Source organism: Hyperoodon ampullatus (assembly GCF_949752795.1).
Source record: "Hyperoodon ampullatus genome assembly, chromosome: 4".
NCBI classification, from domain to species: Eukaryota; Metazoa; Chordata; class Mammalia; order Artiodactyla; family Ziphiidae; genus Hyperoodon; species Hyperoodon ampullatus.
The window spans coordinates 70,530,579-70,557,015 of NC_136917.1; the positions used below are offsets into that span (position 1 = coordinate 70,530,579).

The window sequence follows — 26,437 nt, forward strand, 5'->3', positions numbered from 1 at the left end:
GCTGACAGGGAAAAATACCATAATAGAGAATTACACAATATTTACAAAAGCTACATACTCAAAATTACTGACTTAACAGTTACAAAAATTCTACTGCACCACTGTCTAATATTTAAGTCTCAGATCATAATGTGGTGCTTCTGAACATGGTCACTCAAGGCAGGAGAGTGAACCTGTGCTTCCCAGAAACCAAAATGGCCCACCACGAAGGATACTGAATTTAAAAAAAAAAAAAATTCACACCAATTTTACTGGCTACTGCATGTTCTGTTTGATTTCATTGGCTTAATAGATAATAATACATGTCATGATTCCAAATTCAGAATGTTGTAGCACAAGTGAAATTACTGCACAATGGTCTTGTGGAGTGTAGGAAATTTGAGAAGCCAAAAATTAGGACGGTACACCTAAATGGCTAGAATATGGTGATTTCTTCAACAAAAATAAAGACCAGGTAAGACAAGGAGTGGTGGACTAAGGGGATGAGTAGGATATGCTATTATCTTATTGTGATAGGTACCCTCCAGCCCTGCAATGGTACCAGCTGAAATCTGATGTCAAGTTCTTAGTCACTTATACCACTGTTACTCTGTAAAAGTATAAATTGTTCCATTATAAAGTCTTTCTTAAAGTTGTAACTTTTACATTACTGAACAAATTAAGCAAATATACATCAGAAGTTGGAAATGTGCCTAAAATTACAAATAAAAGCTAACCCCTTATACGCCCTGGCTTGAGAGAAGAGAGTCAAAAACTGCTTCTGCACGTGGCACATACTTATATTACACTTACCATACTGATCCTATCTATTTGTGGATATACTTAGCTACCTTGAGAGACTGAGAACTCTTTGAGGGCAACGGCCAACTTATTATTCCTCTATCGTCTGTATAGACAACCTGTAGACAATGAGTGTTTTGATAACTGTTAAATGAAAATCCCCCATACACTCCCCCCAAAAGCTCACTCTGCTTTTTTTTATGCGATGTAAAATATCACGTCTTTTCCTACAAGAAAAAATAACTGTGACACTTCTATAATCTCTAAAATTCACATTCCTAGATGTCCTCCGTATTACCTTGCCAATTTCCGAAGCTAGATGGGTCGTGAAAAAAATTTTTGCTTACACAAGTCTCCATCTGCTAAGAAGCCACAAATCAGTAAGTTTTATATGCCATATAAGCACAACAAGGACAAACGTGGGCCAAGCAGCAAGTTAACATCTTGAACATAACTGATGTCATAGTTTTCTAGTTGTATTATTATTTTTCATTCATTAAAAATAATGCAGGTAGGGCTTCCCTGGTGGCGCAGTGGTTGAGAGTCTGCCTGCCGATGCAGGGGACACGGGTTCGTGACCCGGTCTGGGAGGATCCCACATGCCACGGAGCGGCTGGGCCCGTGAGCCATGGCCGCTAAGCCTGCGCGTCTGGAGCCTGTGCTCCGCAATGGGAGAGGCCACAACAGTGAGAGGCCCGCGTACCGCAAAAATAAATATATATATATATATATATATATATATATATATATATATATATGATGCAGGTAGATTGGTTCAAAATGGCGGAGTAGAAGGATGTGCTCTCACTCCCTCTTGCAAGAGCACCAGAATCACAACTAACTGCTGAAAAATCATCGACAGGAAGACACTGGAACTCACAAAAAATGATACCTCACATCCAAAGACAAAGGAGACACCACAATGAGACAGTAGGAGGGGTGCAATCACAATAAAATCAAATCCCACAACTGCTGGTGGGTGACTCACAAACTGGAGAACACTTATACCACAGAAGTCCACCCAATGGAGTGAAGATTCTGAGCCCCACGTCAGGCTTCCCAACCTGGGGGTCCGGCAACAGGAGGAGGAATTCCTAGAGAATCAGACTGTGAAGGCTAGTGGGATTTGATTGCAGGACTTCAACAGGACTCAGGGAAACAGAGACTCCATTCTTGGAGGGCACACACAAAGTAGTGTGCGCATCGGGACCCAGGGAAAGAGGCAGTGACCCCATAGGAGACAGAACCAGACCTACCTGCTACTGTTGGAGGGTCTCCTGCGGGGGGGGGGGGGGGGGGGTGGCTGTGTCTCACCTTGAGGACAAGGACACTGGCAGTAGAAGTTCTGGGAAGTACTCCTTGGCGTGAGCCCTCCCAGAGTCTGCCACTAGCCCCACCAAAGAGCCCGAGGAGGTTCCAGTGTTGGGTACCCTCAGGCCAAACAACCAACAGGGAGGGAACCCAGCCCCACCCATCAGCAGACAAGCAGATTAAAGTTTTACTGAGCTCTGCCCACCAGAGCAAGAGCCAGCTCTACCCACCACTAGTCCCTCCCATCAGGAAATTTCCACAAGCCTCTTAGATAGCCTCATCCACCAGAGGGCAGACAGCAGAAGCAAGAACTACAATCCTGCAGCCTGTGGAACAAAAGACACATTCACAAAAAGACAGACAAGGTGAAAAGGCAGAGGGCTATGTACCAGATGAAGGAACAACATAAAACCCCAGAAAAACAACTAAATGAAGTGGAGATAGGCAACCTTCCAGAAAATGAATTCAGAATAATGATAGTGAAGATGATCCAGGACCTCGGAAAAAGAATGGAGGCAAAGATCGAGAAGATGCAAGAAATGTTTAACAAAGACCTAGAAGAATTAAAGAACAAACAAACAGATGAACAATACAATAACTGAAATGAAAACTACATTAGAAGGAATCAATAGCAGAATAACTGAGGCAGAAGAACAGATAAGTGATCTGGAAGACAGAATGGTGGAATTCACTGCTGCGGAACAGAATAAAGAAAAAAGAATGAAAAGAAATGAAGACAGCCTAAGAGACCTCTGGGACAACAATAAACACAACAACATTTGCATTATGGGGTCCCAGAAGGCGAAGAGAGAGAGAAAGGACCCAAGAAAATATGTGGAGATTATAGTTGAAAACTTCCCTAACATGGGAAAGGAAATAGCCACCCAAGTCCAGGAGGCACAGAGAGTCCCATGCAGGATAAACCCAAGGAGAAACACGCTGAGACACATAGTAATCAAGCTGGCAAAAATTGAAGACAAAGAAAAATTACTGAAAGCAGCAAGGGAAAAATGACAATTAACATACAAGGGAACTTCCATAAGGTTAATAGCTGATTTCTCAGCAGAAACTCTACAAGCCAGAAAGGAATGGCATTACATATTTAAAGTGATGAAAGGGAAGAACCTACAACCAAGATTACTCTACCTGGCAAGGATCTCATTCAGATTCGATGGAGAAATCAAAAGCTTTACAGACAAGCAAAAGCTAAGAGAATTCAGCACCACCAAACCAGCTCCACGACAAATGCTAAAGGAACTTCTCTAAGTGGGAAACACAAGAGAAGAAAAGGACTTACAAAAACAAACCCAAAACAATTAAGAAAATAATAGGAACATACATATCAATAATTACCTTAAACGTGAATGGATTAAATGCTCCAACCAAAAGACACAGGCTTGCTGAATGGATACAAAAACAAGACCCATATATATGCTGTCTATAAGAGACCCACTTCAGACCTAGGGACACATACAGACTGAAAGTGAGGGAATGGAAAAAGATATTCCATGCAAATGGAAATCAAAAGAAAGCAATACTCATATCAGATAAAATAGACTTTAAAATAAAGAATGTTAAAAAGGACACTACATAATGATCAAGGGATCAATCCAAGAAGATATAACAATTATAAATATATATGCACCCAACATAGGAGCACCTCAATACATAAGGCAACTGCCATCAACTATAAAAGAAGAAATCGACAGTAACACAATTAATAGTGGGGGACTTTAATACCTCACTTACACCAATGGACAGATCATCCAAACAGAAAATTAATAAGGAAACACAAGCTTTAAATGACACAATAGACCAGATAGATTTAATTGAGATTAATAGGACATTCCACCCAAAAACAGCAGATTACCCTTTCTTCTCAAGTGTACATGGAACATTCTCCAGGATAGATCACATCTTGGGTCACAAATCAAGCCTGAGTAAATTTAAGAAAATTGAAATCTTATCGAGCATCTTTTCTAACCACAGTGCTATGACATTAGAAATCAATTACAGGGGAAAAAAATGTAAAAAACACAAACACATGGAGGCTAAACAATACATTACTAAATAACCAAGAGATCACCGAAGAAATCAAAGAGGAAATCAAAAAATACCTAAAGACAAATGACAATGAAAACACGATGATCCAAAACCTATGGGATGCAGCAAGAGCAGTTCTAAGAAGGAAGTTTATAGCAATACAATCCTACCTCAAGAAACAACAAACATCTCAAATAAACAACCTAACCTTACACCTAAAGGAACTAGAGAAAGAAGAACGAACAAAACCCCAAAGTTAGCAGAATGAAAGAAATCATAAAGATCAGAGCAGAAATAAATGAAATAGAAACAAAGAAAACAACAGCAAAGATCAATAAAACTAAAAGCTGGTTCCTTGAGAAGATAAACAAAATTGATAAACCATTAGCCAGACTCATCAAGAAAAAGAGGGAGAGGACTCAAATCAATAAAATTAGAAATGAAAAAGGAGAAGTTACAACAGACACTGCAGAAATACAAAGCATCCTAAGAGACTATTACAAGCAGTTCTATGCCAATAAAATGGACAACCTGGAAGAAATGGACAAATTCTTAGAAAAGTATAATCTTCCAAGACTGAACCAGGAAGAAATAGAAAATATGAACAGACCAATCACAAGTAATGAAATTGAAACAGTGATTAAATATCTTCCAACAGGGCTTCCCTGGTGGCGCAGTGGGCTTCCCTGGTGGCGCAGTGGTTGAGAGTCCGCCTGCCGATGCAGGGCACACGGCTTCGTGCCCCGGTCCGGGAAGATCCGACATGTCGCGGAGCGGCTGGTCCCGTGAGCCATGGCCGCTGCGCCTGCGCATCCGGAGCCTGTGCTCTGCAGCGGGAGAGGCCACAACAGTGAGAGGCCCGTATACCGCAAAAAAAAAAAAACTTCCAACAAACAAAAGTCCAGGACCAGATGGCTTCACAGGTGAATTCTACCAAACATTTAGAGAAGAGCTAACACTAATCCTTCTCAAACTCTTCCAAAAAATTACAGAGGAAGAAACACTCCCAAACTTATTCTATAAGGCCACCATCACCCTGATACCAAAACCAGACAAAGATACTACAAATAAAGAAAACTACAGACCAATGTCACCGATCAACATACATGCAAAAATCCTCAACAAATTACTAGCAAATAGAATCCAACAGCACATTAAAAGGATCATACACCATGATCAAGTGGGATTTATCACAGTGATGCAAGGATTGTTCAATATATGCAAATCGATCAATGTGATACACCATATGAACAAATTGAAGAATAAAAAACATATGATCATCTCAATAGATGCAGAAAAAGCTTTTGACAAAATTCAACACCCATTTATGATAAAAACTCTCCAGAAAGTGGGCATAGGGGGAACCTACCTCAACATAATAAAGGCCATATACGAAAAACCCACAGCAAACATCATTCTCAATGGTGAAAAAGTGAAACCATTTCCTCTAAGATCAGAAACAAGATAAGGATGTCCACTCTCACCACTATTATTCAACATAGTTCTGGAAGTCCTAGCCACAGCAATCAGAGAAGAAAAAGAAATAAAAGGAATACAAATTGGAAAAGAAGAAGTAAAGCTGTCACTGTTTGCAGATGACATGATACTATACAGAAAGAATCCTAAAGATGCCACCAGAAAACTACTAGAGCTAATCAATGAATTTGGTAAAGCTGCAGGATACAAAATTAATGCACAGAAATCTCTTGCATTCCTATTCACTAATGATGAAAAATCTGAAAGAGAAATTAAGGAAACACTCCCATTTACCATTGCAACATAAAGAATAAAATACCTAGGAAAAAACCTACCTAGGGAGATAAAAGACCTGTATGCAGAAAACTATAAGACACTGATGAAAGAAATTATAGATAATAGAAACAGATGGAGAGATATACCATGTTCTTGGATTGGAAGGATCAATATTGTGAAAATGACTATACTACCCAAAGCAATCTACAGATTCAATGCAATCCCTATCAAATTACCAATGGCATTTTTTACAGAACTAGAACAAAAAATCTTAAAATTTGTATGGAGACACCAAAGACCCCCAATAGCCAAAGCAGTCTTGAGGGGAAAAAACGGAGCTGGAGGAATCAGGCTCCTTGACTTCAGACTATACTACAAAGCTACAGTAATCAAGACAACGTGGTACTGGCACAAAAACAGAAATATAGATCAATGAAACAGGATAGAAAGCCCAGAGATAAACCCATGCATCTATGGTCAACGAATCTATGACAAAGGAAGCAAGGATATACAATGGAGGAAAGAGTCTCTTCAATAAGTGGTGCTGGGAAAACTGGACAGCTACATGTAAAAGAATGAAATTAGAACACTCCCTAACACCACACACAAAAATAAACTCAAACTGGATTAGAGACCTAAATGTAAGACCAGACACTATAAAACTCTTCAAGAAAAACACAGGAAGAAGACTCTGACATAAATCACAGCAAGACCTTTTTTGATCCACCTCCTAGAATAATGGAAATAAAAACAAGACAAACAAATGGGACCTAATGAAACTTAAAAGCTTTTACATAGCAAAGGAAACTATGATGAAAAGACAACCCTCAGAATGGGAGAAAATATTTGCAAACTAATCAACGGACAAACGATTAATCTCCAAAATATATAAACAGCTCATGCAGCTCAATATTAAAAAAACAAACAACCCAATCCAAAAATGGGCAGAAGACCTAAATAGACATTTCTCCAAAGAAGACATACAGATGGGCAAGAAGCACATGAAAAGCTGCTCAACATCACTAATTATTAGAGAAATGCAAATCAAAACTACAATGAGGTATCACCTCATACCAGTTAGAATGGGCATCATCAGAACATCTACAAACAACAAATGCTGGAGAGGGTGTGGAGAAAAGGGAACACTCTTGCACTGCTGGTAGGAATGTAAATTGATACAGCCACTATGGAGAACAGTATGGAGGTTCCTTAAAAAACTAAAAATAGAATTACCATATGACCCAGCAATCCCACTACTAGGCATATACCCTGAGAAAACCATAATTCAAAAAGAGACATGTACCAAAATGTTCATTGCAGCTCTATTCACAATAGCCCAGAGCTGGAAACAACCTAAGTGTCCATCATCGGATGAATGGATAAAGAAGATGTGGCACATATATACAATGGAATATTACTCAGCCATAAAAAGAAACGAAACTGAGCTATTTGTAATGAGGTGGATAGACCTAGAGTCTGTCATACAGAGTGAAGTAAGTCAGAAAGAGAAAGACAAATACCGTATGCTAACACATATATATGGAATTTAAAAAAAAAAATGTCATGAAGAACCTAGGGGTAAAACGGGAATAAAGACACAGACCTACTAGAGAATGGACTTGAGGATATGGGGAGGGGGAAGGGTAAGCTGTGACAAAGCGAAAGAGAGGCATGGACATATATACACTACCAAACGTAAGGTAGATAGATAGTGGGAAGCAGCCGCAGAGCACAGGGAGATCAGCTCGGTGCTTTGTGACCGCCTGGAGGGGTGGGATGGGGAGGGTGGGAGGGAGATGCATGAGGGAAGGGATGTGGGAACAGATGTATATGTATGACTGATTCACTTTGTTATAAAGCAGAAACTAATTAAAAAAAAAATTTTTAATAAAAAAAGTAAAAAATAAAAAAAAAAGACACATGCACCCCAATGTTCACTGCAGCACTATTTACAATAGCCAGGACACAGAAGCAACCTAAATGCCCACTGACCGACAAATGAATAAAGAAGATGTGGTACATGTATACAACGGAATATTACTCAGCCATAAAAAGGAACGAAATTGGGTCATTTGTAGAGACGTGGCTGGATCTAGGGACTGTCATACAGAGTAAAGTAAGTCAGAAAGAGAAAAACAAATATCATATATTAACGCATATATGTGGTTAGGTTAGAAAAGTGGTATAGGTGAACCGGTTTGCAGGGCAGAAATTGAGACACAGATGTAGAGAACAAACGTATGGACACCAAGGAGGGAAAGTGGCAGGGTGGTGGTGGTGGTGTGATGAATTGGGAGATTGGGATTGCCATATATATACTAATATGTGTAAAATGGATAACTAATAAGAACCTGCTGCATAAAAAAATAAAATAAAATTCAAAAATAAATATACTTACAAAATAAATAAATAAATAAAAGCCTGCCCTGCTGAACTCCAGAGTAGCTCACTTGGCCAATGAAAAGTGGGCAGAAGTGACGCTAAGAACATAGTTTCCCATCTTTCTTTCCCTCTGTCTCAATGACAGGAAATGTTCCCAGGAGAGGCTACTCCATCAGCTTGGCTTCAGTATGGAGATATGGAACAGAGTGGCAGCTGAGCCTTTATAGGACATAGGAGTGAGAAATAAACCCTTATCATAAAAAAAAAAGATGCAGGAGGGGTTTGCTGGTGGCGCAGTGGTTAAGAATCCGCCTGCCAATGCAGGGGACACGGGTTCGAGCCCTGGTCCGAGAAGATCCCACATGCCGTGGAGCAACTAAGCCCGTGCGCCACAACTACTGAGGCTGCACTCTAGAGCCCACAAGCCACAACTACTGAGCCCACATGCCACAACTACTGAAGCCCGCGCGCCTAGAGCCCGTGCTCTGCAAGAAGAGAAGCCACTGCAATGAGAAGCCTGCACACTGCAACGAAGAGTAGCCCCCGCTCGCCGCAACTAGAGAAAGCCCACACAGAGCAACGAGGTCCCAATGTAGCCAAAAATAAATGAAAAAAATAAATTTATTTTTTAAAAAAATGATGCAGGAAGTCTTGAGCTAATTACCAGCGCATGGTCAAAGTGCAGAAACCTGCAAAATTGACATCATAAAACATTCATACATGAACAGAAAAATACACATTACCTAAGCACAGAGTAACATCTGACAATGCTCCGCAACAAAGAGTAATTTAGACAGGAATCCAAAGTTATCAGAAAGTATCACTGAAGAGATTGGCATTTTTCTTTGACTATATTTCCTAACTGGATTTGTTCACTTACTGACCTGCCTATTCCTACCTCCAGATAAGGAGACGTTCTCATGTATGCACACTGCTGACTGTAAGTCAGAAAACATACCGATTTACTGTAGATGTTCACCTGAGAACCTAACCTTTAATTGCAGCTAGGAAAAAAGTTTTATAAAGGGCTTCCCTGGTGGCACAGTGGTTGAGAGTCCGCCTGCTGATGCGGGGGACACGGGTTCGTGCCCCGGTCCGGGAAGATCCCACATTCCACGGAGCGGCTGGGCCCATGACCCATGGCTGCTGAGCCTGTGCGTCCGGAGCCTGTACTCCGCAACGGGAGAGGCCACAGCAGTGAGAGGCCCGCGTACCGCAAAAAAAAAAAAAAAAAAGTTTTATAAAATGTAACTAACACTCTATTCTAATTAAGAATTTCCTTCCTTAATAAACAAAATTAGGGCTTCCCTGGTGGCGCAGTGGTTAAGAATCTGCCTGTCAATGCAGGGGACACGGGTTCAAGCCCGGGTCCGGGAAGATCCCACATGCCACGGAGCAATTAAGCCCATGCGCCACAACTACTGAGCCTGCACTCTAGAGCCCGCGAGCCACAACTACTGAAGCCCACGTGCCTAGCGCCCATACTCCGCAACAAGAGAAGCCACCGCAATGAGAAGCCCACACACCCCAATGAAGAGTAGCCCCCGCTCACCACAAATAGAGAAAGCCCGCGCGCAGCAACGAAGACCCAATGCAGCCAAAAATAAATAATAAAGTAAATATTTTAAAACTCTTATCTATAAATAAAAATAAATAAAATCAGCTTTCATTTCAAGTAAGCTTGACTGTCAGTCATAGCAAGCAACCAGGTCTAATTGAATACCCGACCATTAAAAAAAAAATCAGCTGGAAAGGATACATTTACATTCCTGTTAACATTCTATAGCAGTGAGTCAAGAGTAACAGACATAGCCTCAGTGATGTACTTCTCCAACAGAACCTGGTTCTAATTAACAATCTGAGACTTGTCCTTATAATCTCCTGAGGCCTGTAGGACTAACCTAAATACAACTCGTTACTTGCTACTTTCTGAATTACTCCTGACCACCTCTGACTACCAGCAATGCCACTGTACTTCACACTGCTTTAATCATCTTGGTTTTTCAACTTACCAACTCTTTGAACTTGACTTGTTTTAGGATCAGCATTTCAACCCTGGCTTCTGCACTGAACTACCTGGCTCTGGAACTCAGTGTCTGCTCGCTTAGGACTCTGTACTACCCTTTCTATTTGGATGACTCAGGTATCCCACTCCCTCAGGAGTATCCTTCATTTGTCTAAGGGTACCCCATTCCAGACTACTCCCACCAATAAGGAAGTGGAGATTAGAAAATGCAACCGGAACTTCCCTGGTGGTCCAGTGGGTACGACTTCGCACTCCTAATGCAGGGGGCCCGGGTTCAATCCCTGGTTGGGGAACTAGACCTCACATGCATGCCATAACTAAGAAGCCTGCATGCTGCAACTAAGAAGTCCACGTGCCACGACTAAAGATCCTGCATGCTGGAATGAAGATCCCACGTGCCGCAACTAAGACCCAGCACAGCCAAAATAAATAAATATTTTTTTAAAAAAAGAAAGAAAGAAAATGCAACCAATTACAGAAGTGCTGGAAAATGAATGAGGGTAAATGCATCATTGCTAGGTAGTAATTGTAGAGCATTTAAATAAAGTCATATCCCATATATATGACACAGAAAATAACTTAAAACCTAGTAAGTATATAATAACTACTTGAATCATATTGTAATTTTAACACTTCAAAAATTAGGCTGGTCACTTAAACAGGGAACAAAGAATTAGTGTGAAACAAAAACCAAGAAGCAGAACTGGAGGGACAAACACGTACATAGGACATAATCTGAAACTCATTACAGAACAGTTTTTAAATTAAAAACTGTTAATTAAAAATTACAGTTTTAATTAATCAAGCATTGGCAAATTATTGCCTTTCTGTTAACATTTCACTGGTCAGTTTATACCATACAAGTCAGTATATATCACAGACACTCAGCTGAATGAATTTTCTAGTTTGACTAGTAACACAGCCACAAAAGTCCCTGAATTCAGCTTCTCTAAATCACCTATTAGGAACCCGTGAACAAAGAATCCATGTTCATTTTCAGTATGGGATCTATACACATGCTTGGGTTTGGATTCCGTCTTTTACAAGTGCCATTAATTTTCACTTTTTTCGCAAGTACTTTTGTTCTTGTTCATTGATTCTCATATACAGAAATATAAGAACAAAGTGTTACTTTAAGCAATTCAAAATGAGACCTAAAATATTAGATGGTCTCTTAGAGGTAGAATAATTACATACCTAGAAAAAGGTATACAAAATTAGTTTTTGGATATTAAATGGCATTTCCATGAAACTCACCAAAGATTATTACACTGCATATATACAAGAATAGATAAGGGCAAGAATTTGTGTTCACCAAATGCTTCCTAAATGCATAAACTCTGTTGGAGATGTGTATTCTTATGGAAAAATTCACCCAAAGTATAATATTGATAGACTTAAGAATACAGACTTTTAAAAGCTACACATCTGAAAAAAACAGACAAGAAATATTCATGTTTCTAAAGATAAAAAATAGAAATTCAAGCATCTGGATTTTTTAAATGACTGCCTTCACATGTCAGATAAAACAACAGCTTACGGAAACCAAAACTGATTCTGAAGTTAGTTTTAAATCCCATTCAGAATATTCTAGAGCAAAATACTAGGCAACTCTCTGGTTGCTTAGATCACTTCTTAGCAATTTTGAGAAGCTATTATAGATTGTCAGGTTCATCTTATATAAGAGTAGCTGGGCTTCCCTGGTGGTGCAGTGGTTGAGAGTCCGCCTGCTGATGCACGGGACATGGGTTCATGTCCCGGTCTGGGAAGATCCCACATGCCGCGGAGCGGCTGGGCCCGTGTGCCATGGCCACTGAGCCTGCGTGTCCGGAGCCTGTGCTCCGCAATGGGAGAGGCCACAACAGTGAGAGGCCCGCGTACCGCCAAAAAAAAAAAAAAAGAGTAGCTACTCAATAAACTCAGACTGATAATTCTTCCTAATTTATAATCTCCTAGATGGAAATGAGACTACAAAGGAAGATGAAAGACCAACACGAAGAACTCATGCCAATGATTTCAAGGCCTGTGTCCAGCTACCTTTCTTACTCAGCACTCATCTCTGACATTCACCTCAGGACCATTCTTATTTAGAAAAACAAACAAATTACAGGGAATGAAAGGGAAAAGCCATTTAGTTTTTTACCTGCAATCAGATAACAGGAACCATTCTTAATAAAATTATTTCTAATCATATCCACAAAACAAAGATTTTTAAATCCTTCAAAACAGACCCACTCTACATGGAGAGCCAGGCCAATTAGGCCCAGCTGTTTGAGCTCTGTGTTAATATACAGCAAGGTTCTTCTGAACAGCTGTCTGGTGGCAATTAAACACCACTCAACACTAGTGCAGTTATTCAATTGACTATCAAATAATCCCATTTCTGAGGCTCTCTTCATACCTAGAGTTCAGAATCAACATGCCATTTTTATTATCTAGCCATGGTCCAGACTTTTAGAGGAAAAATAAACTTTATTTGGGCTCAAGGTAAAGGATATTAATATGCCCAAACAAAAACCTTCTGTCCTGAAACTAAGTAATCTATCTCAAAATAATAGACTCAAACTGCATATTAAATGTGTTTGCCCTAACATTCATTTATCAGCTTCAATACTGTCCTCAAAGTATCTTCCCTTCCAAAGGGAGAAGGGATGTGATCCACAATATTTCTACTATGGAAAATCAATGAACTTCTCTACAATTAAGATAAATGTAATTTAATACACAAAATCTCCAGAAAGTCGTGTTAACACAATTCCATTAACAAGGGTCTCCTCTGACACAAGCAAAAGACTAAGATGCTTCTGAACAAACTCAAAAGCTGCAATGGATAATTTCTGGTGGTAATAAAATTCTACTACTCATTCAATAAACTGAGCAGTCAACACACTAGCAACAACCCAATCAAAATCAGGCAATCCTGGGCTTCCCTGGTGGCGCAGTGGTTGAGAGTCTGCCTGCTGATGCAGGGGACACGGGTTCGTGCCCCAGTCCGGGAAGATCCCACATGCCACGGAGCGGCTGGGCCCCATGAGCCATGGCCGCTGAGCCTGCGTGTCCGGAGCCTGTGCTCTGCAACGGGAGGGGCCACAACAGTGAGAGGCCCGCGTACCACAAAAAAAAAAAAAAAAATCAGGCAATCCCTAATTGCAATCAGATTAAAATTAGGAAAAATATTCAGTAAGACCAACACTGGACCACAGAACCATTTCTCTGAACAAAAGAAATCCACTGACATAATAGACACAGGAATGGGGAGTGGACACATACAGTTTAAGTCCTAACAAAAAATGACTTATTGGGGAAAAAAAACAACCAACAATCACAACTTTGTTATATATGCCAGGCCACTGATCTGGGTGTGTGGAAATCAGCAACGAACAAAACATACCATCCCGGGGCTTCCCTGGTGGCACAGTGGTTGACAGTCCTCCTGACGATGCAGGGAACACGGGTTCGTGCCGCGGTCCGGGAAGATCCCACGTGCCGCAGAGCGGCTAGGCCCCTGAGCCATGGCCCCTGAGCCATGGTCGCTGAGCTTGCACGTCCGGAGACTGTGCTCCGCAACGGGAGAGGCCACAACAGTGGGAGGCCCGCGTACCGCAAAAAAAAAAAAAAAAAAAAAAAAAAAAAAAAATATATATATATATATATATATATATATATATACCATCTGATCTTATGGAAGGTACCCTATACTGGGGAGAAACAAAGAATAAACAAATACCTATACAGTAGGGGTAATCAGTATTTTGAAGAAAAATAAATCAGAACGAAGAGTTAGAGAGGGACTTCCCTGGTGGCGCAGTGGTTAAGAATCCACCTGCCAATGCAGGAGACACGGGTTCAACCCCTGGTCCACGGAGATCCCACAGGCTGAGGAGCAAGTAAGCCCGTGCGCCACAGCTATTGAGCCTGCACTCTAGAGCCCACAAGCTACAACTACTGAGCCCACATGCCACAACTACTGAAGCCCACACACCTAGAGCCCGTGCTCTGCAACAGGAGAAGCCACCGCAATGAGAAGCCCGCACACCGCAGTGAAGAGTAGCCCCACTTGCCGCAACTAGAGAAAGCCCACACACAGCAATGAAGACCCAACACAGCCATAAATAAATAAATAGGTAGATAAATAAATTTTATTTTTAAAAAAGAGAGAGAGAAGAGAGGAGGGTGATCATTTTATATAGTGTGGTCAGAAAGAGACTGATTTTATGCCAATAGCCATTTTTCACATCAGAAAATCACCTTTCAAACCCAGATTTTATCCAACAATACAGTTACTAGTATCATTAGTTATTTCACTGCTCCTCTATGAGTTATATGCAACCCAATCTTATAGGAAAATAGTCTCTTAAAAAATGGTTATTACTAAGTCAATAATTATTTGGGGGGAGCCTAGAGAGTGCTAGGGAATGTGCTGATACAAGAAGAAGCAAAATCAGATACTAGCCCTGTCCACAGAGAGATTCCACTCTAATAAGGGAATCAATCAATCACAAGGGAATCAAAATTGTCTTAACAAATCAAACTTGTCAGTAACTTTCTTGTCTAAGACAAAAAAGTACACAGTGCTGCAAGAACACCTGATGTAACTTCTGGGTAAAAATGGCACATTAGACATTACTCCACTATTACCCCTTCCAGAAACACAACTAAACAACTGACGAACAAATTCACAATGAAAACAACTGATGAGGAAAGAACAAAATTTTAGAAGCTGAAATTAGATGAGTGAAAACAAGCTTAGTCCACCCAAGAGTGCTGAATCCCAAAGCCAGACACAGGGCTATGTGAGAAGTAACCTAATTTATACCGCAGATACTGTTGATAGCAAGAGATACCCTAGTACTCTGAAGTAGGACTAGATGAAAATCTATCTAAGAAGCAAAGCAGATCACACTCCTGGGCCAGTGGCCCCTCATTCACCAGGATAAAAGAGGAAAGGTTTACTCTCTAAGGAGTAAAACAGAATCTCAGACCTGGTGTCACCTGGTACAGCCAAAGGCAGCACTACCATACTGAAAAGGCAGGAGAATTCCAGTGGACTTTTACAGATGCTGATGTTGCCTCCCAATCTCCCTCAGCTTAAAGTACGCTGTGCAGCCAAAGCCCAAGAGAGAAGACCTGAAGACACTGATACTGGGTGTTCCCAATGAAATGATTCCACTGTTACACAATGAAGCTTAGTCAAGAAGCCCCACTCACGCGTAGAACTTCCCATCAGATTTTTAGAGCCCTACTTCTGAATACAGAGGACATACAATAGTCATCAGACCTCTGAGAAAAACTCTGTGAATTGACTCACCCAATGGCCATACCACCCTCCCAGTTGTGCTTTCTTAAACTAGAAAACTAAAAACTACATTTGCCAGAATCTCTTGCAGCTAGGTTTCTGGATGCAAATTAGGTACTCTAATACATCCATAAGCGATATGAAAGAAGGAAGTATCATGGGGCCACCATCCTGGTCTTTGTGACAATTTTGCTGCTGACAAGCAGGGTCATTAAAACCTGAAATTCTTTTATCCTATATCAATACCACACACATCACTGCAGTAAACTTTGAAACCAAGAACTGACTCCTCCAATTTTTGAGATTGTTTTGGCTATTCTGGATACCATGCATTTCCATTTAAATTTTAGGCTCAGCTTCTCAATTTACAAACAGGGCAGCTGTGATTCTGATAGAAACTGCAATGAATCTGTGGGTCAATTTGGGGAGAACTGCCATCTTAACAATATTAAGGTGTCTAGACACGGCTGTGGGCTCAGGAAGTCTTAGGGCAGCCTGTCTGCTGATGGGTGGGGCTGTGTTCCCACCTGGTTGGCGGCTTGGCCTGAGGCGTCCCAGCACTGGAGCCTACAGACTGTTGGGTGGGGCCAGGTCTCAGTGCTGGTTACCTGGGCAAGATGTCCGCCTCGAGGAGAGTTCATGCAGATGGATACTCCCCAAAATGTCCGCCACCAGCTTTCATGGTCCCAAAAGAACCACAGCCAACCCCCACCTCCCCAGGAGACCCTTCAAGACCAGCAGCCCCAGATCCAAGATGTCCAGTCCCCTGAAGCAGGTTCTGGCTGTGATGGTCACCACCTTCCACAAGTACTCCAAGAGGGCAACAGGTTCAAGCTGACTAAGGGGGAGATGAAGGAATTCTGCACAAGGAGCTGCCCAACTTTGTGGCAGAGAAGGTGGATGAGGAGGGCCTGAAGAAGCTGATGGGTGATCTGGACGAGGACAGCAACCAGTAGGTGGACTTTCAGGAGTACACTGTTTTTCTACCCTTTATCACTACTGTGTGCAATGACTTCTTCCAGGGCTCCCCAGAGCAGCCCTGATGCAGAACTCTTGGCTCCCTGCCATGGGTCTCTTGGGCCCAGGAGGACTCTGTCTTTTTTTTTTTTTTTTTTTTGCAGTACACGGGCCTCTCACTGTTGTGGCCTCTCCTGTTGCGGAGCACAGGCTCCAGAGGCGCAGGCTCAGCGACCATGGCTCATGGGCCCAGCCGCTCCGTGGCATGTGGGATCTTCCCGGACCGGGGCACGAACCCGTGTCCCCTGCGTTGGCAGGCGGACTCTCAACCACTGTGCCACCAGGGAAGCCCTGTCTTTTTTAGTTTTATATTCAGTAGATGTTTTTGCTTCTTGACACCCCCCCCGCCAAATATATATATATATATGCCAATATTAAGTCTTCTAATCCATCAATATAGGATGTCCTTCCACTTCTTTAATTTCTTTCAACAATGTTTTGTGATTCTCAGTACACAAGTCTTGTACTTCTTCTGTTCAACTTATTCCTAAGTACTTCATCTCTTTGATGCTACGGAAAATGAAGTTTTCTTAATTTCATTTTTGGAGTGTTCACTGCTAGTTTACAGAAATACATCTGACTTTTGTACATTGCTTTCATACCCTGAAACCTTGCTGAGCTTGTTTATTAGCTTTCAAGAGTTTTTAGTTTTTGTTTTTTACAGATTCCTTAGGATTTTCTTAGAATCATTTCATCTGCAAATAAAGACACAGGTGACCCTTGAACATCAAAGGTTTTAACTACAAGGGTCCACTTATGTGCAGATTTTTTTCAATAGTAAAAACTATAGTACTACATGATCTGCAGTTGTTTGGCTACAGAGGGCTGACTATAAGTTATACATGGATTTTTGCCTTGCAAAAGTCGCCCCCCCCAACCCCCATGCTGTTCAGGCGTCAACTGTGTAGTTGTTTTACTACTTCTTTTCTGATCTGAATGCCTTTTTTTTTTTTTGCTGTACGCGGGCCTCTCACTGCTGCAGCCTCTTCCGTTGTGGAGCACAGGCTCCGGACGCGCAGGCTCAGCGGCCATGGCTCGCGGGCCCAGCCGCTCCATGGCATGTGGGATCCTCCCGGACCGGGGCACGAACCCGTATCTCCTGCATCGGCAGGCAGACTCTCAACCACTGCGCCACCAGGGAAGCCCTGAATGCCTTTTATTTCTTTTTCTTCCTTAACTGCCCTGGCTAGAACCTCCAATACAATGTTTTATATAAGTGGTAAGAGTGGGCAACCCTGTCTTATTCCTGACCTAGGGAGAAAGCAGTCAGTCTTTACCATTAAATATGATGTTAGCTACAGGTTTTTCACAGATACCTTTTACCAAGTTAAGAAGTTCCCTTTTATCCCTCATTTGAATATTTTTATCATGAAGGACTGGTACATTTTGTCAAATGCTTTTTCTTCCTCTATTGGGATGATCACATGGTTTTGGTCCTTTGTTCTATTAATAAGGTATATTACACTTTACTTTCACAGACTGAACCAACCTCGCATTCCCAGGATAAATCCCACTTGGTGATGGTGTATAATCCTTTTACATGTTGGTGAGTTTGGTTTGCCAGTATTTTTGCACCTATATTCTTTTTTTTTTTTTTTTTTTTTTTTTGCGGTACAAGGGCCTCTCACCATCGTGGCCTCTCCCGTTGCGGAGCACAGGCTCCGGACGCACAGGCTCAGCGGCCATGGCTCACGGGCCCAGCCGCTCCGCGGCATGTGGGATCTTCCCGGACCGGGGCACGAACCCATGTCCCCTGCATCAGCAGGCGGACGCTCAACCACTGCGCCACCAGGGAAGCTCTTGCACCTATATTCATAAGGGATATTGGTCTGTAAAGTTCTTCTGAAATAATGTCCATTCTAAGTCCATTCTCCAGTTTGCTTGGTGTCATGAGGCAGTTGTTCTTACAGCAACAGCAGTGACAGCTTCCTAGTCCTGAGGTATAGCTATACACTGTTTTTTCAATTCAGTGGTTTCAGTAGTGACCTCAGACATAAAAGCTCCCAAAGAAGATCAGTTCTACAGTGTTTGAGGTATTGTTCCTGCTTCTCTGACCCTTCTAATAATTTTTTATAAGCATCTACTTTCCATATTGTTTTCCTTTCTGATTAAGATATCTATTGGTTTCCTGACAGATACAAAGACCTAAACAATTAGAAAAAGAAATTAACTTGGAACGGGAACTATGAAGGAAAACAGAGACTTCTGAAAAGAGAAACCACTGCATCCATGAAACTGAAATGAGATCAGTATGCAATAAAGAACCATTGAGAATAAAAAGAAGCTATTGGAAATTTCGAATATGACAGCAAAAATTGGAAGATAAAATTGAGAACATCTAGCAGAGAAAAGAAGATTTTTTAAGATAAGAAAACTAAAGGATCAATTTAAGAGGTCCAACATTTGAATAACAGGAGTTTCCAAAAGTAATAAAAGGAAGAAATCATCAATAAAATAATTTATGAATGTTTCCAAGAACTGAAGACATGAATTTCCAGACTGAAGAATTCTCACCAAATGACCAGCACAGTGGATGAAAAAAGATCCACACCAAGGAACATCCTTGTGAAATTTAAGAACTACACCACAAAGATGATACAAGCTTTTTAACTTCTCACTCATTAATACTTCTTAGCAACAACAGAAGCTAGAAAACTGTAGAGCCTGCCTTCAAAATCCTGAGGATATATTCTTTACAACTTAGAATTCTATACCAAAACTATCAATGTTTATGAAATGCAACTAGACTAGAAAAGAGCAGACTCCAAATGATACTTCTTTAATAAGATAAAACTGGGACTTCCCTGGTGGTCCCATGGTTAAGGATCCACCTTCCAAAGCAGGGGATGCAGGTTGGATTCCTGGTCGGGGAGCTAAGATCCCATATGTCGCAGGGCACCTAAGCCCACACTCCGCAACTACTAAGCCCGCGTGCTCTGGAGCCTGCACGCCACAACTAGAGAGCCCATGTGCTACAACTAGAGAGCCCGCGTGCTGCAACTACTGAGCTCACGTGCCACAGCTAGAGAAAAGCCCGTGCACCACAATGAAAAACCCCACATGCCACAACGAAGATCCCACGTGCCACAACTAAGACCCAACACAGCCAAATAAATAAATAAATATTTTCTTTTAAATAAGATAAAACTAATAGAAAGCCTCCTGATTCTGAATGACTTGGTGTTTTAACAACTGGTATCATCTTTCTTTATAGTTAGACAAAACTAAGTAAGTGGGAAAAATGCTATTTTCACAGGCAACCAAAAGGTGGTATAGGGAAGGGAAACTAAGTATAGTACACTGTTGAATTCTGCTGGGGATTATGTTCATAGAGTATAGGTATTTTTGCTATAACACAATATATGTGTTCCTGAAAACTCTTACATTCTGCACATATTAAAATTAACAAAGAATGGGAAAAATAAGGTTGGAACAAACCACTAAAAACCTATGCAACCTTGTAACCAGAGCACCAGCAGTAACATAATTAGTACCCCACGGACTTCCCTGGTGGTGCAGTGGTTAAGAATCCACCTGCCAGTGCAGGGGACACATGTTCGAGCCCTGGTCCGGGAAGATCCCACATGCCGCGGAACAACTGAGCCTGTGTGCCACAACTATTGAGCCTACGCTCTAGAGCTCACGAGCCAGAACTACTGAGGCTGCATGCCACAACTACTGAGGCCCGAGCGCCTAGAGCCCATGCTCTGCAACAAGAGAAGCCACCAGTGAGAAGCCCATGCACCACAACGAAGAGTAGCCTCCACTCACCATAACTAGAGAAAGCCCATGTGCAGCAACAAAGACCCAACGCAGGCAAAAACAAATTTAAAAAATAAAAATAAATTTTAAAAAATAATAATGATGATAATTAGTACTCCAGGAGATGACTTGGACAATGCAAGCAGTCAGTTTAGTGTGTCTAGAGCTGCCCCAAGAGATGCTCAGAGATGCACAACAACATCAGAGTGGCCATGCTGGCTTGCAGGAACTGAGACACTAGAGATAGAAATAGACTCTGAACACAACCCCGGCTACAAGAACAAAGGTGGTGTACACCTCTCTGGGGGAGGGAATCCTGGGTGCAGGCACTCCTTTAACTTTCTTAAAATAGAGTTGAAATCAGAGTTTTCTTTCCCTCTGAACTCTACTCTTGATATTCTGACTCTCCTTTACTAGGAAAAGTCATATATAGGTCAATACAACCTCTAATTACAATATCATTTCTCTATTTACCAGTCACATATGAACGAATTGGTGCTACAGATGCATTTGCAGCAGAACACAGTGAAATAATACTTTATATACCAAAATTGATCTAAACTAATCTCAACTAAAATGTAATGTATGACTATTGGGAGGATAAGAGGAAGAAAAATTTGTTATGAAGAACAAAATGAAAAACTCAATTCCACATCTTCCATGGCACAAAGTCAATAATGCCATTTAGATATCGAGATAAATATCAAAGGAGCAGTTAAAATAGTTGAAGGTAATTTTTTCATAAGAAGTCTTGGAGATCTCTGAATCCTTAAATTATGTACACACATACACATTTGTTGGATAGTCACAGGTTTTGGGTTTTTTTTTTCCAAGCTCACATTTACAAAACCGGATAGAGAAGATTTCCCTAAGAAATGAATTAGAGATCTGAGGTTTAAGGAGGAGTTAACCCAATGATGAGAGAAGTCCAGACGAAGGAAACTGCATATGCAAAGGCCCTATTAAGAGAGAGCATGGTAAACAGGACTGAATAAAAAATTTCATGGTTGGAGAGGAGAGAACAAGACCAAGTATGGTGTGAGTTGAAGCCACAGTCATTCAGGAGCCAGCTCATGAAGAGAAGAACTTTTAGGTATGTCCAAGTTTGTCTAGGGTAATTTCCATTGATGCCAGTGTCCCAGCATAATTATCAATAGCTCCCTCTCTCACACCAAGAAGGAAATAACCCTGTTTGAATGCTAAATTATACGGTCACCCTAGTATTAGGTAATACTGAGGATTTTACTCTTCATCCTAGAAGCTATCCTGGAAGCCACTTAAAGTGTTTTAAGCAAAGGCGGTGAAGTAATCATTTTTTTAGTGCAGAATGTTAGAGGGATAAGTGTTCTGGTACCCTATCCAATGTTTTGTTATATAAACATTGAGTAAGAATCTACTTTAAATCGACCTTTAAGAATGTCTTCTTCCTTTCACATCAAACACTCTTTATGACCTAAACTCATGACCTTTATTCCCCATTTCTTCCTTAATTATGGTCAGTGGCTTTGACCCTACTGCTCTTCTCTACCATTAGATGCTCCTCACAGTCAACAATAAGTCCCCACGAACCAAAGTCAATGGATACTTTCTAGGCCTTATCACACCAAAACTGTACTACCCTTCCTTTGTAAATCTCCTTGCCTTTCAGGACAATGCCTCTACTAATGTTTTCCATTTAGAAGCCAAGCCTACTTATCTCTCAACACTCGGATTTCACTGCCTCCCCAATTCCTCTGGGATGTGTCTCAAAACTTTACAAAGCTCCTACTCTGCCTTACATGGTATGGAGAAAGGGGTAGCCCCTTTCTCCATAGCAAGATGTGGATACTGCTATCACAGCACTTATTACATTGTACTAGCATATTGCAGTTACAGTATCACAATACTGTAGTGCTTTTTATGTCTTCCTCACTACATTGTAAGCAACTTAACAGGCACTAAGTGTCCCATCTCCCTATTACCAGCATCTGATTCAAGGCCTGGCATGTAGTACTTGTAATAGGGAAGAATCTGACTCCATATTGATCTGTTTCTTCTACTTTAACCTTTGTATTCTGTTGCTTTTGCTATAAGTTAATCATTAAAGGGATGTTGCCTACAGCTTAAAGTATACATAATGAGCCATCTCCAGGAACCCTGTCTCCCAGTTAAGCTAAAATACCTTGGTTTAGTTCACTAGGAATACCCTAACCAGGCCCACCTGGGAATGGATGCAGGTAAGAAGAAATTAACACATCCCCTCCCCTTCTGGCCTGAACCAGGAAATATTAGCAACAACGTATCACCATTTTTACTTTACCCCTCACCTCCCCCTCTTTGTTCTGAAAGAAACTAGCACCCAAACCCAGGCAAGATGGTTCTTTGGGACACTAGTCCAACATCTTCTTGGTGTGCTGGCCTTCCAAATAAAGTCACTATTCTTTGCCCCAACAACTCGTTTCTCGATTTACTGGCCTTCTGTGTGGGGAGCAGTACAAGCCTGCACTTCATAACGGTACCTGTTCCACAAATGTGTGCTGAATAAAAAATGAAAACAATACTTCTGCCATGAGTATTCAAGACTTATTTAGAGATTTTAGTTTATTTTAAAGTTATTATTAAGGTATGGAGTAAAGTAGGAAAGTTTTTCAACAAGGAAGAAAAGACAAAAGAGGTCTCTTTCAGTAATTCATTTTTACCCTTTCCTTATTAGCAAATGAAGCCCTCAGTATTTCAAACAGCTGCCTCAGTTACTGCACCCTCCTGAAAAATCCAAGATTATCTCAAATATCACTGTGAAAAAATCACATCTAGTACCATTTCCAAAAGTAGCACCCAAACCTGAAAGTCAACTGTCTTATGTAAGACTTCAACTCTGAGGACAGATGACAGTGCTCCAGGAGCCTGCTTCAGGTCGGTACTAAATGGCATGATCCATGTGAAAACCCTGTAACAATGCTAGAAGACAGAGCTAGGATCTATTCTAGCTCTGCCATTTATCTGCTAAGTTATCCCAAGCAAAATACTTAACCTCTCTGAGCCTCAAGTTTCCTCACCCATCAAACAGGGTTATCATAACACTTAAAAGACAATGTCTGTAAAGCATCTAGAATAGTACCTGGCAAACACAATAAGCAGAAGATAAATGTTAGCTCTTTTTGTCCCACATCTTGCACCAGTATTCTAATCTCTCTAGGTCTCAATTTCTGAACCTACGCAGTGGGCTGGATAGATCAGATGATCCAAATCCCCTCCTAGCTATAAAAGTGCTATAATCCTATGATCAACAAACACAAATGCAATAAAGGCAAAAAATTAAATTTAAAAAGGACCAAGTAAACATATTAGCTAGGGAAAGTCTCACTTATCATCTAGGTCTACAGCAAAGATATCAGCAGAAACCTAAGATTATGACCCAAATGTAGATCTTTTTACTCCTTTATGTTTGCAACAGGAGCATAACAATAAAAATGATCAAGAACTAAAAAGAACCTGCAGAAATTAAAAATAAATTCCCCCAAATGGACACCCATATGCTGTTACTGGCATCAAAAATTGGCAAAGTTGTAATTACTTTATCCAATGGTTAACATTTCACCAGTAAATTAGTTTAACATTTAACCATTTTTATCAATATGTTAACCAGGAGAAAAAAATTGATATTCTCAGAAAGCGGGAAGAGGATAGGGCTTCCCTGGTGGCGCAGTGGTTGAGAGTCCGCCTGCCGATGCAGGGGACACGGGTTCGTACCCCGGTCCGGGAAGATCCCACATGCCGCGAAGCAGCTGGGCCCGTGAGCCATGGCCACTGAGCTTGCGCGTCCGGAGCCTGTGCTCCGCAACAGGAGAGGCCACAACAGTGAGAGGCCCGCGTACCACAAAAAAAAAAAAAAAAAAGAAAAAGAAAGCGGGAAGAGGATAATCATGGCCCTCTATGACCTCTGAGAAATTAGGTAGTCAAATGCAAAGCCGACATCTCTGGTCACAGTAAACTAATCCTACCTATTGAAGGCTGTTAACTTATCTTCAAAAATGACGATATAGCACATTTACTGACATGTAAAGAAGTTCACAAAGCAGTGTAGCATGATAGAAGGTTACACATCAATATTTATCATAAACCCATTTTTCGTTAATAATATGGATATAAGAAGAAAAACTTCAGAGCTCTTATTTATGGAACTAAGGGTGACTTATTTTCTTCTTGGTGTTTATCTGTATTTTCTAATTTTCCATAATGAATATATAATTTTTGTGTAACAAAAAAATTAGTTTTTTAAAATTTCCCAAATATAACAGCCAAAACACAATCCCTTTTATCAGAGAGATATACTGGGGGAAAAAAAAAAAAAGTTAAAAACTCTGATTAGGAAACTTCCCTGGATCCCAGAAATAATTGGGAACTTCAGTTAGACAGGGTCTCGTCACCCAATTAACACTTAAGGCTCATTCTCACTGTTTGTGCATGAAATAGGCCTACAGTGATGATGTAGAAGTCTAAAGATCTCTAACTCAGAGATACCTGAGGTGACGTCATCTGGACAAATGAAAAGAACAAGCATAATGGAGTATATGGAGATTAAAAAAAAAACATTCAGCAGCATATTTTTACAGTGCTTTATCTTTCACTCTGTGTGTTTACTTCCTTGAGCCTGGGTACACCAAAAGATTACCTAGTCTAACCTCCTAGTTTAAATAAACAACTCCAAAAGATACGCTCTACCAAACATCCTTTGAAAGCATGGGAAGGAAGTATCATGATGGTTTCATTACTTAGGACCTGTCTCCTAGACTTTAACACCAATTCTAGGCGTCTATCCTTCCTGTTCTTCCCTTGAAAATTAAAGTAATATCTACCATGAAGTTTTATACTTCTCATATTAAGGCAAGGGTGTTACTGGCAACTTGCTTCTACCAGGGCAAAATAAGGACATAAACAAAAGACCAAGTAATATATGGGATCAAGATTTTTGTTTTTCAATTAATTATCCTACCTACAAAGGAAAGTCCCTAGAGCAGATCAGCATTTATTACTTTAGGTTTGAAAACTGAAAGATATGAATGTTAAAACAACCCTGCAGATACTGTTTAGCCCTGCACCTAAATTTCATTCTGTGTGACCAAAATATGTAGAAAGTCAACACAGTAAACATATATAATAAGTCCAAATATACAGTAAATCCCCAGCACCCCCTTCTCCCCAAAGAAAGAGAAAAAAAAATAGTTTATCTGATTTACTTTCACTTCCACATACTTCCTAATTTCTTCAAATACCCAATTCTGATAAAAATCCATCCGTTATTATGAGACAAGTAAATGAGAGGCTAGAAAAAGATCTGGGTTTCTTAATTCTTCCTGAGATTCAGAAAACTACTAGTTATGGGGCTTCCCTGGTGGCGCAGTGGTTGAGAGTCCGCCTGCCGATGCAGGGGACGCGGGTTCGGTCCGGGAGGATCCCACATGCCACGGAGCGGCTGGGCCCGTGAGCCATGGCCGCTGAGCCTGTGTGTCCGGAGCCTGTGCTCCACGACGGGAGAGGCCACAACAGTGAGAGGCCCATGTACCGCAAAAAAAAAACAAAAAAACTACTAGTTATGCCTTATCCCAATTACACAGATGAGGCATGAAAGCTCAAAGAATTAAAGTATTAATACCTGCCCCAAGTCACAAAATGTAGTAAGGTGCAAATTCATGTAGTGCTCTTGCTTAACACTACTGTATCTCAGGCTACTGTGACTGACAAGTGTCCCAATTATACATGCGAGTAGCGTGTGAACATCTGTACACATTTTTTAATGAAAACACACAAATCCAAATTTCCCAACAGAAGTTTCCTTACTAACGTACTGACAAAGCAAAACCAGAGGAATGTCGTTTTCCCAAAGGAATATACTATGTAGGCTTGATCCCCTCAACCTCAAACCTATCCTATTCAAAACTTGCTTGGGGATGGAGGTAGGAAGCCTAAAAATCTTCAGGTGCATATATACTGTGAAAAAAATACAAGCAACATTACACTTTACTCTATTTTGAGAAAAACTTTTCTTTTCATAAAATTATATTTAAAAAGAAGCACCATTTGTTTTGAAA

The 26,437-nt window shown here is 40.9% G+C and overlaps 1 protein-coding gene and 1 pseudogene across 2 annotated transcripts in view; one reads left to right on the forward strand and one right to left on the reverse strand.

Annotated features, from left to right (window-relative positions):
• Positions 1–26,437, reverse strand: part of LMNB1 (lamin B1) — a gene marked incomplete at both ends in the record, with an annotated part of 70,224 nt that overhangs the window by 36,764 nt on the left and 7,023 nt on the right. The gene's annotated exons all lie outside the window — the stretch shown is intronic.
• On the forward strand, positions 15,873–16,958 carry LOC307052791 (annotated as a pseudogene). Its single transcript has one exon. The product of its transcript is annotated as an uncharacterized misc_RNA (transcript).